The sequence below is a fragment of the Agelaius tricolor genome, unplaced genomic scaffold (assembly GCF_023055355.1).
Source record: "Agelaius tricolor isolate 1412-34295 unplaced genomic scaffold, bAgeTri1.0.p SCAF_12, whole genome shotgun sequence".
In the NCBI taxonomy this organism is placed as follows: domain Eukaryota; kingdom Metazoa; phylum Chordata; class Aves; order Passeriformes; family Icteridae; genus Agelaius; species Agelaius tricolor.
The window spans coordinates 9,212,501-9,227,749 of NW_027269272.1; the positions used below are offsets into that span (position 1 = coordinate 9,212,501).

General features: G+C 41.3%; 1 protein-coding gene across 2 annotated transcripts in view; it reads right to left on the reverse strand.

Moving 5' to 3' along the window:
* The window catches only part of PAX3 (paired box 3), a 75,489-nt gene that overhangs the window by 53,833 nt on the left and 6,407 nt on the right, over positions 1-15,249 (reverse strand). The window lies entirely within an intron of this gene.

Consider the following 15,249-nt stretch of genomic DNA (forward strand, 5'->3'; position numbering starts at 1 on the left):
TCCAGAGCAGCACAACCTCCAAATAGTATTTAGAAAGACAATAGCACCAAGTGACTCAAAAGATATTAGCAGTGTTCACATGGAGGGGTGCCAGAGGAATGTCTTGAGGATATAACCTACTTTGCTAAATTATCTACCACACAGAGCATATCCATAGGATTGGTTTTGTGTGAAATTCGAGGGTTGGAGGGGGTTGTTTGTTGCTCTGTTTGTTTTATTTTAATTTCGAGACTTTAATGGGTGCTGACAGCAAGACCTCTGAGCAGTAAAATAAATGTTTCTTAATCTGCATAAAATCCTCCATTTGCATTCTTTTACTAATAAAAAGAGGTACAGCTTTGCTTAAATAGCTACAAACTCATCTTTTGTACCAAGTACACGAATTTCTTCTGGCTGCACAAACAATGTGCCTGGCCAGACCTAGCTCTGAAACCCAGCTCCACAGTTTATGTGTATCTGCAGAATGTGTGTGAAATGTGACACACACAGAACAAGCAGAAGTTACTAAGCATCATTTCTCAAAATCTTCAATATTCCTCAACAGTACATTCAGGGGACTGATATCAGTAGGCACATGCATCACACTGAAGTGTGCTTTACCACCTTTTACAGAAGCTGCATTAAAAGGGACCAGAAATCTTTCAAATTCTTCCCAAAATAGAATATTCTTGATTCTATAACTTGTTTTATATTATTAAATGGAGCAAAATGCTCTATAAAGAGCAACTATTATCCCAAAAGAAAAATGAGAAAAATAACCTCACAACACAAATAATCCAATATCTGGCTGTGCATTCTATATGCCCTTGCTTGGGAAAGACCCCTCAGTTATTCAAACTACAAAATGTTCCATTAGCCAGGTTGAGATCTCTTATATTCCTGGAAATCAAGGAACTTCAACAAAGGAACCACTCTGATTTGATGCCAGGTCCAGGATCTGATCTAAAAATATATTCTATACTGTAGCACTATTTCCTGACAGTTTACTAGAAAATCGACCTGAAAGTACAAATTTGTAATTCCTCAATACACTATTGCTTGTTCCACAAGAGTCATTAAGACAATATCGCAGATTTTGTTGGTTTACTCTTTGTAACCCATCAAAATAAACAAAAGGAAATTAAAAATTGTTCTTTTACTAAAATTCGAATCAGGGATACACAGCAACTACAGAAATATACAGGAAAAAGGAGAGAATGGCTGAATCTACATGGACTGAAGCTGAGCTCCTTACCCAGCTCTTCTCCCCATGCAACAAGGGCAGAGACAGATAAATGCCCAAACATCTCCTGAATATTTGTGTAAGAGAAACTTGTTAAGACAAATTTTCAAGTTTGTATTCTATTTTGATATCTTTAGAGATTCATTCTACAAGTGCCTGTGCCACTCCATGAGCGATGAACATCTGATGAAAAGTGGCAGCAAAATAAGAATCACTCCTGGTCCTTAACTTTCCCTATCTCAATCTTTAGCAAACAGAGACTGCTTTAAATTTGGAGAAGGAATAGAGTAAAAATAACACCCTGAATTTATCTAGAATTTTTCCACCAGGGAAGTCAAAGGACATTTATTATTTTATAAAAACAAGCACTTTGGAGATGGGACTACGGAGACATTATCATGGTCAAAAATGTTCCGTTTACATTGCAAGAGTCTAAAATTGTTCAGGAAAGCAGGAACCAAACTCCTTAATTTCCAAAATATGTTTAAGGTCTCTAGAGCTGATGCAAAACAAGGACTATTACCTGATTTCTACTAATGGTCTAAGACTGTCAGCCCACAACACAACAAAAATCCAAAATGCTCCTCTTTCCCTTACTTTTGAAAAACTAAAATCGGCTGACAACACTCCACCAAATTCAATTATATTGTTCCGTTTTTACCTCTAAATTCTATTTATTCTTTCACCCTTTTCCTGAAAAGAAAGATAAAATTCAATGTATGTGAATGTTCATATACTTGATTTTCAGGGAGTTAGATAGCATTGGGTTATGCTGAAAGTAAAAAAAAAAAAAAAAAAAAAACAAAAACCAAAAAAGGTCGGTTGCAGGATTGCACATTTCGAAATTTATTACAAAGTATCATTGTTTCAAATGACCATTTTCCACAACTGCATGTCTTCCTTGTGTGAAACACCCCTTTGCTTTGCTAAATGAAATTTTCTCAGCAGTGAAGCTGAACTCATCTGAATCATTAATGCAGGGGGAACCCATCTTTTTTTCACTTAAAGAATTTTTTCTCAGTATGTGTGCAAAGACTTATACAGAAAATTTAAGCCAGCCAACACTAATCTGGCTTTTCTGCCACCTTCCACTGCTGGCTTCAAAGCAGCTCATAGGCTGTGTCTAGATAAGTCATGCAATGCACTCCTAGAGACTATCACAACTGCTGCTGCTGCTGTGGGCAAATCATTTATTTTGAACCCAACCTTCAGAGAAACCCCATTTCCTTCAAACAGCCTGGCTGAAGCCAAGGATGCCTGAGCACGTAGGGCAGGCTCAAGCCAAGAGACAGAGCATGCAACAGAGATCTTCCACATCATCCCAAAGACTTATTTTCCATTCTTGCAGCCATCAACTCAAACACACCATGAAACAGTTACTGGAACACAGCATTGCCAGCTTGCTCATAATTACTGGTTCTTCTTCCCTGCCTAATGCATAGCTAAATGAATGAGGGCTGTCATGGAAAGGGACTCAAATGTTAAGTCTGGCAGAGCTGGATGATCAAGATAGCAACACAGAGAAAGCACACAAAAACCCCAGAGCCTCATCTTTGCAGCAGTGAAGTCCCAGATCCAGGCTTGCACCACAAACACTTTGAGAACATCCTACGTGGCCCTTCCCTGAACTCAGGAATACTGCTGCAAATGCCCTGAGAAAGGACAGCCAGCACTCTGCTCCTACAGCTTGGCTTGCCCCTGGCTCTGTGGCAGCACAAGGGGCACCCAGGGATGCTCACACACTGCTCGTGGACATGGGCTGGCAGAGGGGTCACCCACTCACCTGGGCATGCATTTTTCAGTTATTGGAGACAAGATGCTGCAGGGTTTCCTTTGTCACAGAAGGGGCCTGGCCTTCCCTACCCCACCCCCCAAAAATGTGAATAGCACTGTGTGCATCAGCAGGAGCATCAGCCCTTTGGGCTTGCAGTACAGACTGCTCTGCTTTGTGCTCCTGGGAACTCAAAGGAGCTGCTTCCTCCATCAGACAGCCTCTGGTTTCTCTGTTGTGTCTGCCTTTAACAAAGACTGATGTGACACACACAGTCTTCTAAAGTAGTGCCTCTAAGCACAGCCTCACAGGTAACACTAATACTGCTCCTTAAACCCATTTTAAAACGAGATAAATCTCTCTAGACTGCAATATTGAACATCAATAAATTTCCAACCAAAATAAAGTATTTTAAAATTCATACAATGAAATTATTAGGACAAGTTAGAGACATTTCTCTGGATGCTATTTGGAGTTTCTCTTTCCTATATTGGAGAAGCATCTCCTTTACCAACCCTGACCTCTCCATAGAGAGACACACAAGACATGTCTCCATGTCTTCTTGCAGACATGAAGTTTAGTTGCTGTTTTAATGCACAGCAGTTATACCCTTGGACCACTTCTATTAAAACACACTGAGGCTGTTTTTTCCACCTTAAAAGCAAATTACAGTGTATCAATAATGAGTCTTTTTGGAGGCAGAGAAATGGATCATCTTCCCCCTCCATCTGGCATGGTGCCTTTCCAGCAAGGCAGAAGTGGAATTTGAGACCTCTTTATGAATAAGCAATAAAAGACTCATGAAATGGGATGGTTTAGCAACTTCCAAAAAGGCAAATCTGGAGACAGAGATAGCTGAGGCTGGGTACCTCTGTTTGCACATGATTTATTGCAGGAGGAGAGCTCCAGCTCCCAGCACAAACAGCTCTCCCCATCTTACCTCAAGAAGAACCTGTCAGGAAAAAAAGGGCCTAGCAAGTGTTCACATCAGCCTTTGAAGTTCTTCCTTGGCTGACTGATGCTCATCCATACATAACTGGAAGAAAAGACTTCCATTGTGCAGCTCTTTACTCCAAGTGCATTATTCTCCAGACAAAAGCTTTCGAGTCTTAACTTTTAAACACACCTCTCTTTAGGGTGCACTGTTTCTAACCCATAAAATCTTTTTCTGTTCTTTAAAAAAAAAAATAGACAGCTTTCTCCCCCTCAGGCAACCTACTCTGGTTGTTAGTTTATTGCAAAAGGATGCCACAGAGCAGCCAGCAACAGAAGAGCCAGCTCTGATTCCCAGAAATACAGTATTTTTCTCAGCACTGTCTCCCATGGCTCACCCAGCCCAGCTTTAAATGTGAAATACAGGCATTGTAGGAACTCCCTGGTTTCAGACAAGACTTGGTGAATAATCACCCTACTGAAAACATCTCCAACATCTGGCAACTTGCTGCTATTTGCAGGGTCTGAGCACTGGGTCAGGCAGGGATGCAGGAGCAGGGCAGGGGGTTAAGCAATGAACATGCTCAGCACCTGCTTGCTCTCTGCCTGATTCTAATCAGTATTCTCCTCTCATGCCCAGGAATGCTAGAATTCCTCAGTTTCCTCAGAAAAACTCAAAACTTTTTCTGCCTCAAGGAAAGGAGAGGAGGAGGGGGGGAAAGAAAAAACAAAGAGAGAGACGGGAAAAAAAACCTTTCTGTTTAGGGTCTGACCAAATTTCTTTAAAGACAATGCAAGTCTCACTATTAAATTCAATAGGCCTTTTTTCAGATTTATGAGCAATCTCACATGCTTGACACTATTAATTAGAGGAATTAGTGGTGCTAAGAAAGAAGAAAAACACACAAAACCAACCTATAAATTTACTGTTTAAGGAATAGACTGGAACAATACAACTTTCCTGGAAATTTTAGAAATCAGTAAAAAATATTTGTTTCGCCAACTCTGGAAATTAAATCTTGCCTTACTGCAAGTTGTACTGCAGTTTTTAGATTTAAAACTTTTCTTTTTTTAAGACATGTTGACAAGTTTAAGCCAGTCTATCAATTGCAACTGGCTCCCCAGTTTTTTGTCTCATAACTTCATGTCCAAGTTACTGGACTATTTCTCTTTGTCAAGAATAATGCTTATAAAATAAATTACAGATTTCATTTATTAAAAGTTTAAAATCAAACAAAGTAGTTTATCTCTAGTCAGCCTGTGTAACACAAAAATCCCCCCACTGAGAAAGGCATTCTCTTGCATAAGGATGGAAAGTTACAGTTTTAAACTATAAATACTGGTAATGTACAACAAAAGAATGCTTAAAGCATGATTGTTGTCTCCTTTTTTCTGCTCAGTACATGTTTCTCTTTTAACAAATACAACAGTAAAAAATAAATATAATTTTAAAAGAAGAAAAAAAGTTTTAACAGTTATCCAGGAAATATACATTTTTAGTATATGCAAGAGCAGTTGTAGAAGAGGAATCAGTGCAAGACCTGCGTGCCCAGTCACAACCACATAAATTTCAAGCATTGAATGCTTTCTTAGAACCAATGATTATTCATACATATTATTGAATAGATTTTTCACACCACATATTTGAGAGAATTGCAGGGTATTCATGGGAGACTCAGCAAAACCAGCAAAAAATATGTATCAATTCCTGCTGTACTCCAGTAAATACATGGTGGCTCAGAGCCTCAGTGTAAATTGAGGTAACACCTCCAGATTCTTGGACTTAATCCCAGCCCACACTAGCTACTGATCTGCTTCAGCTTTAGAAAATAGTAATAAAACTACTAAAAATAAAAGTGCAGAGTGTTTACCACTTCACCAAAGCACACCCCTGCTACTCTGTGCATCTGGTGAGTTAAGTGGTTCATACCATGGGCCACTGGACCAGAAGGGACCCAATGTCCCCTCTACAAACAACCCCTGGTGTTCCCCAGCTCTGCAAACCCCAAAGTTGAAAGCCCAACTGCTCTTCCAAGGACAGGCTGCAATCCTCTCTAGCCACAAACATTCATTCTAAAGTATCATTCCTTCTGGATTTGCAGTTTCAGCAGATGAATGATGACAGCTGAACCTATGGAACACTTTTGATTCCTGGACACCAGACATTTGGAAATACCATTGAGGGAGGAAAATATCATTCGTCCCATTTCTTAAAAAAAAAATGCAAACCAAAACACAAAAAAAAACCCACAAAAAGAAAAAAACCACCACAGATACAAGGAGAAAATTTAACCACAGAGGAGCAAGAGACCAGTAAGAGGGAAGGAGGAGCAAGCAGTCCTATCTCAGCTGGCTCCAGGCACAAGCAATGCAGAAAGTCACTACAAGAAACACAAAGCAAATTCCAATTCCAACCAGTTCTCCCTCAAACTAAAGCCAACTCTTCCAGCACCAATTTTGCTATAACCACATTTTTGTTGTTTGTTTGTATAGGGGTATCACTTACTTATAAACACATTAGTCACTAAGATCACTCCTCACTACTCAAAAGGGGTATTAAAAAAGTTCCTTTAGCCCAATTCAAAGACACAGAACCACACTCACCCCAGCCCAGTCAGAAGAAAGTCAAAGCCTATGGAAAGATGGGCAGCCCCTTTTCTACAGCAGCAAACCAGCAGCAGCTGTGCAAGGGTGGGAGCAAGCCCTTCAGTGCAAATCCCAGGGACCTGAGGCATCCACTGCAACAGCTGAATGCCACCAAGTGCAAAGCACCACCTGCAAAGCACCACCGTGACCCCCCCGTCTGCACCTCGAGAGCACAACGGCCCTGTGCAAGCTTTAAACCTCACAATAAATATTAAAAAATCACTTGCAAGCCTCTCAGAAGAAGAGGGCAGAGTGAGGAGCTGCCTGGGCTGCAAACAGGGCAGCCCCAGCTCCCACCTGGGCTGGGAGCCAGCCCTGCACCCAGCCCTCAGTTGCAGGGACTCTGCTCACTGCTTCAGCTCACACTCAGAGAGGCACAATGGCTCTTTCAGCCAGAGGATCTGGCCCTGAAAAGGGGCCCAAGGCACCCTAAGGGCACAGCACTGCACAGAAACCCCGAGGCTGAAACAGGAGGAGCAGCACAGAAGTGCATCCAAAGGGGTTCCCCCCTTGCCATCCTGGAAAGCCACTGCTGCTCAGGCCCCCCTGTGCTGCCAGCAGCCAAGCATGCAGCACCAGCTGCTTATTTCTTTAATAGGGGTCACTTTTCTGCATGGTAGCACCCAAGAATAGGAACAGGTGGGTCCCCCCTACACTTTCATCACCTGGAGGATCTTTTTTTCCCCCTCATAACACTTTTCTAGGGTGGTTTATTTATAACTATCATTACCAGGATTCAGATACTAGCTATAGTTATGATTTTTTTAATATTCACTTTAAGTTTCTGTCTCTGATTTAGTCTTCCAGGACTGAAAATTCTGTTTCTGATATCAGATTAACAGAAGTATTTATGTCATCAATCATCGCTCCACCTTTTCAACTGCCAATACAGGAGAAGCACAGTAACATTGAATTCTGATTCAAGTTCTTCCTTGGCTAAGTGGCCTCGTACAGCCTGGGGACCAACCCTCTTTACACCCATCCTAGTATAAGATTTGACAACCATTCAAATTACATGGTGTCCTTCCAAATATTTCATTTGTTGTGTTGACTGGGACCAAGGACAGGAATGTTGCATATGGGGACAGAGTGTGCCTCCCCTCCTGATACCCTTCATCCAGGGAGGAGCCAGAAATCAGAGGGAGCAGCACTGCCTCCCACCCTGCCAGGACTGGTGGAGCAGATTGGTTACAGAGCTCCTTACAGCAGAGAGCTGGGGGGGTTGTTTGCTTTTTTTTTTTTGCTAAATCATATGTTAGAAAAATTAAGTGCCATTCTCTAAAGCAGCTTTTTTTAATTTGCTCTGCTTGCAACATTTTAACTACACTTACTGGTTATGTCAGGTCTTTACCAGCAAAAATAGATGTTTAGCACTCTAAGGTCTGCTAAGTCTGAGAAAGTGAAGGTATTCCCTCAAATCTGGAATGTGATTAAACTTTCATGCAGGGCCAAATTCAATGCTAAATAACCTGCACAGCTCTGCTGAGAGCACAGGACTGTTCTGATGTAAATGCCAATACCATTTGGTCCCAAGAAACTTTTAAAACATAGAGATGAAAATAACAAAAAGCCTGAAAATATATCTGCTGTATGCAGCCATTTTGCATTTTCACCAGGACATGTGAGCATCCTGAGACCCCGCAACGCTTCTGGCTGCTTCAGCCCCTGCCCCAGTGCACACACATGCAGCTCACACCAGTCTCAGAGCTGTTCAGAAGAGGTGGATAAGCAGCTAGCTTTAAGGGGTTTTCAAAAGACAACACTGTATTTGTTGGAAAACAAGTTGTGGGTACTAAAGCAACAGGGGTTTGTGTGGTTTTCTATGCAGCTGCCAAATACTCGAGCATTTTTGCTTGAGCCTGTTGATTTAAAAGAGAGCAGGTCAAATCAACTGTGCTAAAGCAGGGATGAACCCACAGGGCTTTTTCCTAACTGTGACATCTATTGTATAATCTTCTAAATAGATTCCTGAATGTTTTCTTCTATTATTTTCCAGTTCCACAGACAAAGAACACAGTGAAGTCATATACCATACAGGGAATAGCCACCACACACAGCAAGGGAGATACACACGATGCCTTTCTCTGCACCACGTGTGTTAAAATTCTACAGAAAAAACTTTGTAGATCTTCACCTATAACATCACACCATAAAGATTGGATGACTGCTTACTTAAACCAGCACTCCTTAGCTAGCAGTTGTTTCTCTTCTTCCATGCAAATACTGATAATTTAATTCAGCGTTCACTCACACAACAGCATCAGTTCACCATCTGCAGTGGAGTTACTTGATTTATCCCTTGGTAAATGGAATTCCAGAGATTTTTTTTTTTCAAAATCTGTACTTTTCAGGATTTCATTGGGAAACAGTGTATTTCACTTCCCATTTTCTTCATTTTCTTTAGCTGAATAATTTCCACTTCCTTTTGTTTTTTTTTTTAAAACACCTTCCTTCTGAAAAGAACTTATTTTGCTGTTTGTGAAACCAGCTGAGTCCTGACTTCCAGCTAGATCTGTGCGAGCTTTTTCTCAGCACTCAGCCTGACAGGAGGGGCTGGGTAGGTGTCAGAGTATTTACTGGGGCACACATCCTCCCACCCCACGCTCTGACCCTTCAGCACTTCACACCAGATCAAACAGCCAGCCCTGAGGTCAAAATGAAAAGGAAGTCCTGCCACACCATCTTCAGTAAAAACGGATTTTCTGTGGAAACATTCCCTGCTACTCTGTTAGCCTGGTTTCTGTAAAGCCTGTCTGCACTCATCTCCATCCTCCCTGGGACAGTTAAAAACAGAGATGAAAACCAGTTTTAAGTACAATTTGCTTACACTGAGTATGGCTGGTGCTACTGCCTCGCAGGGGGTAGATGGGTTACATTTTTAACAAAGTGCAGGGTGATTTTGCCAAAAGAGCTGTGGTTGCTATTGCTTTTCCAGGCTAGTACATGGAAGAGATTCTGGTTATATTGGCATGAACAGTCCTGCTCATTTAAGTAAGGTGAATAAGATTTGACAGGGGCTGAATAAGCTGTCTGCTTGCAGAATTGTCAGCCACAGACAGTTTATTCCTCATACTATTCAAAGCACAGCCATCTATGTGACAATATATCTGATAAAGAAATTACTGCATAGTCATTTTTAGATCAGACATCCAACATGAGGCATATCATAAATATAAAAATCCTTAAGACTGGTCCTTATATGGGCTTGTGCATGATATAAACATTGATTGTGTTTGCCAGAAAGTCTATAACCAGGCAAAAATCTGTTTAAAAAAATCAGAAGGTAGCATGGGTATCACTGTGTTCACCACAGCTCTCTATGGAAACAAAAAAGATGAGTCCACAGACTTTGTGAGGAAATTTGTATCTAAAATGCTTTCAAAGAGTGGTAGCTCTTACCCTGGGACAAAATGTCTCCTAAAGTAGCTGAGCACTTGCAAAGCATGCATGGACTGATATTTTAATCAGCAGTAACCAGACAGAATGGAAGCAGAATGTATTTAAGAAAGGGAATGAGAAAATTACTTAAAATTTTGTCTTATCCTTTGCTATTTTTCATAACAGCAGAGGAGACCCACCCACCCACCTAAAAATGCAACACCAGGAGAGGCTTCCTGGTTTTACCAGGCTTCTTACTAGTGTTTGTGAGGCTAAATTCACAAACTGTGTCTGGTGGGTGCAGTGGGACCTGGATCTAACACTCCCATACCTCACAATTCAGATGAAAACTCGTGTCATAACAACAAGAAAACACATCCAGATTGCACAGCCTCTTCTACTGAGGATGTGGTGGGATACATTTTACTGTCTCTGAAATAAATATAGCTTTCTGCCATGCACAAGGAACTGATTGTTCTCAAGGGCTCTTGCTTGTTTTTCTGCGCAGCCTCGTCAATCCAACTTCCCTTTTTTTGGGAGAAGGCACAGCACAACTATTCTAGCTGAGGCAAGTAGGGGCCATAAAATACAAACTGAAGAAAATGACCAAACAAATGTTGCAAGCTTGTTTGTGTCCCCTATATTCTGAGAGCCCAGTCTGGAGAATGGGCTGGCTTCTCAAGCTCCCTTTCTTTTATTGGCAGCCCTGGATTATTTATCTCCTGTGTGATTTGGTATACAAAGATAACTTTTTTTTCCCCTTTAGGCTACACTCATCAAAAAGATTACATGCAATAAAAATAGTTTTAGTAAAATTCAGTTAAGTACATTGAATTTTACCTGCTACAATAGTAACATTTCAATGCGCTGTATACTAAAGTGATTAAAACAAAATCAAATCCAGTAATGCAAAAGAAAAAAAAAAACCAAAAACACAAAACTGTAAAGCATACAGTGTATACATTCAACAGACCATGAAAAATAAGGATTCCATTCAAATTTCACATCTCATTACAGACAATTTGGCCATTAATCCATACGGGTTTAGGAGCAAAGAAGGATTTTCCAGGACAGATAAACTGAAATGATCCTCCTTTGATCTCCGAGGTTAAGAATCAGCAACAATGGAAGATGAACAACAAGGGGCAGAACCACTGGCCTTTTTATGTGCCACAATGGCATCAGCAAACAACTACTTAATCAATATTTGGCCAGGGACACTGAAAACTTTCTTTTCAAATTTTAATTCCTAGTTGTAAAACAACTGTAGAGCAACCAGCAAGATAAGACATTAAACTGACTGCTTAATTGCCTTTTACTGTCTTACTAGTTATATATGCACATTCTTAATAGTTCGTGAATCTTTATTTACTAGGATGAATAAACGACCTGTCAACAATTACATCAAACTCCCCTAACTAAATAATCTCAGCACATGACACACTTTAATGTGTCCTCAGTGAGTTTTAATTTCATTAGGCTTCACTTTTTTCTAGGCAGAGTGATTTAAACTGAATTAGTTTAACAGCATGGGGCAGGAGTACTCTAGGGCAAGTAAAGTAAAATGCCACATTCACACTAGGCTAAACAAGGTCTTGTGGTGAATTACATTACTGTACATCATTTTTATTAGCCAGAAAGCTCAGCGTTCAGGGACCACTTGGAAGTATCCTGCATTTTTATTTCTATATTTTGCTCTTTCTCTGGCCACATACGTTTGCTACATAGGATTTAAAGTGACATTTACATGGAGAAATTCACATTGACTGGCTTGCTCTGATTTATTGCTTTGTGTTTCACTCAATTTCTTCTTAAATTAACCAGAGAGCACTTTGTAGTTCTGCTTCATTTCCCAATGCAGTTTTATTACACAGCTCTGGGGACTCATGATAATTTATCACTATCAGCTTTATTGGCTTCCCTCTCCTAAACCCTGTTCCAACCCTTATCAATAAGTAAACCCAAATCAAACTAAATGATCCCCAAATAAGTGTTAGATAAAAGTGTTGTATTTGCATGATATAACAGAGAATCACTATTCAAACTCAGACACAGGAAATTATTTGTTTTAAGAATTTTATCGGTATTGGCTATTACTTACAGCATTAATTGCTAATTTGCTTTTTATCTAATTAAAACCTCTTCTGATTCCACTGCTACCTCTGTGTAAACTGAGACACAAAGACCCTTGCCCTCAGTGAGAGTTTTGCCAGAGTTTCACTCGGGATTCAAGTCCCACTCTGTGCAGTGGGTACTTTTTACTGAGAGAATAGAACAAATTTGGGCCCCATTCCTGGCTGGCCCAGCCCACGTGAGCAGCGTTACACACATGAATAGGCCCTTTGAGGGGACTGCTCGGCACAGCCCGTGCAGCATCTGCAGAGTGAGCAAGCCCCTCTTACATCCCAAACCTGAGCACTTCGCCCAGAGCTGCAGTTCCTCAGCACACTACAGAGCTGGTGCCAAGAAAAGCCTGATGTCTGCTAGGGTAAATTCCTACTGACATCACAGATCCTGCAATCACGGGAGAATCTGGAAACCAAATACATAAATCACACTCTCAGAGGAAGTCCTAGCCACACCGAAGTCAACCAAGTGTTTGTTGCCTCTGCCTTTCTGGAACGACACCCTTTTAGTCTAATAGATGAAGATCTTCAAAGCAACCAAATAAGGTGCTAACTCGGGTACAAATTCAAGTTAATTGACTGCTGTGTGTGAAGCAATCCTGACATTTGCTGAAATAACATTCAGCTTTGTTCTAGATATACGCAATTAGAGAAACTGGAAAGGATGCCCACAGCAATTCTGCTTGAACAGGCGCTGACTCCTAAGTTGAAGAAAGCGTCCCTCAGATGGCAAAACATTCAAAGCCACTAATAAAATCATGATTTCAAGCCAAGGATATGATGTGTACATATATTACTTCAGAGAGTCGCTTCTAGATTAACACCCTTTCTTCCCACAGCTGGAAATATTACTGGTGCTTTTGTCAGACGATTAGCCTGCAGTTAGTCTGACAATTAGCTCTCTCCTCAAAATCCCCCCTTTTAGGACAGGAGGGAATGGGCTGCCCCCGGCAGCTCTGGAAGAGCAAACTCCACTTTGAAGTCACTCTAAAGTCAAACATTTAGCACCTTTCTAAAAATGTTCAGCATGCTGGGACATCACACTCTCACTTGATGGTGAGGTCTTTATTCACTGCTAAAGTCATCAGTTGTTATTATTACTATTATTATTGTATTATATTATTATTATTATTATTATTATTATTATTATTATTATTATTATTATTATTATTATTATTATTATTATTATTATCGTCATAATAATTATTTTGAAGAAGAAGCCTGGCCCAGAGGCCCACAGTGATGATGGGTCAGGCAGAAGAAACAAAGCTGTGTTGGGTTTGCATGGAATCACCTGCACCAATTTGCACCTGTGCAACACCTGGCTTTTCTGCCTAGGCCTGGACTCTCACTATTAAGATATGAGGAAAGAGGAGAAAAAGACAGACAGAAAATATAGTTGGCACTGTCTCCCTTCAGCCAAATTCTGGACTCACTAGGGAGTTTTTCTTAATTAAGTACTGTTTTCTTGTCAGCTCTGAGAGCCCCAGAAGCAACACTGTTCAAGTGACACAAGTTGATTTTTTAGACCTGCTAGTGACCAAATACATCAAATACTGCATGAAACTTCAGGCTCAACTGCCTGCAGCCACAGCCATCACATCTCACTCAATAAGTGAATCTTTACCATGAACACTGAGCAGGGGAACCAACTGTGCTTCTCAGCCACAACAGCATTTCAGCACCTAAGTGCTCCTCCTACCACTGCACTTTGGGACAGGACACCGGAGAAAAACCAGGACAACCCCTGCAACCCAATTCTAACTCAGCATCTGACTCATCCCATGCTCCAGCCACTAATCCAACAGTCTACTATGCAGAAATGAATGACTCAAACTGATATCTGGTGCCTCCATGTTAATCTTCTCCCTTAATAAAGTGTCTTTATTAGTTTAGCAATCTAAAAATAACTGGCTGCATGATACTGACCAGCCCTAATCAAAACATCTGCCAGCCCATCTAGCTCGAGCTACCCTTTAGATCATGTGCCACCACTTCAAAGCCTCCTGCATCAAGTCAGTAATTGTAACATTGCATCTAAATATTTAAGCTAGGGGCTGGTAGTCGCGTGTCCCATTTACAGTCAGCATCTGTCCTCTAATTCCATTACAGTACAAAGCAAAAATGTTTCCCAAAACTCACAAACAGGAAAAGCATCACACAGCTAGAGAGGCAGCAGCAGCTTGAACTTTTGAGCTGCTGAGCAGGGCTTTTGTGCTAAGGTCCTTTTTTTTCCTACCCCCTCAAACTCCCCACATACACACACTAAAATAGGGGTGGTGCCGAAATTGTATTAATGTGAGCCTCAGGCACACAGAAAAAAAGAAAAGAGGAAGGGGAGGGAAAGGGGGAAGGGTTTGGTCCAAGATGAAAGTAAGAAGAAAATAAAGGAGGCAATTTAGTCTGCTGTAGCCTGAATTGCTCTCAGTAGAGCCAAGGGTAGAGGCTTGGGATGAGTAGGGCCCTTTTTGGACGGGTGCGCATGACTGGGGGAGGATCCGCCAGGACAGGGCCCGGGGGCCAATTCCGCTGGCTGGGAACAGAGGCCCACTTTGAGGCCAGCAGGGGGGGTCCCGGCCCCAGCCCCCTCCCCAGCCCGCTCCCAGCAGCCTGGGGACCAGCTCTGCCCCATCCCTGCAGTGCTGGAAGCCGCTGGGTGCTGCCGGAAAACAACAGCTATCTTATGGAGGGGGGAGCTATCGGATTAGTCAGCAAACCATGCTGCACAGAACTGCCCCCAAAGGTACAAGCAAGTCCCTCTTCTGTAGTGGTTATGCTAAAAATAAGCTCTGATGTGCCTCATAAAGGCACAAAACTTTCTGGTGTTCTATATTTATGGCTTGTGCCTTTCAGAAAAAAATTATCACATGTGTAGAAATACAGATATGCTGTTATAGAACTATCAGCCTCCTGATAGACACTCTGACAATTAAGTTTCTTTAAATATATCCCCAGAATCAGAGTTGAGGGTGACACTGGCAGAAACACTGAAATGCAGCATGTACAGGGCTGCACATGTGGCATCTGTAAACGGTGTGAGAATCACGTGTAAGTGTCCAAGAAGAGAGGATGAAACAGAATCACACCAGCCATACAAAAGTTTACCTACGCCCATAAATGTGGTGGGAGAGATCCCAATGATTCACTGTTTCTATCACACATTTTCTAAAAAT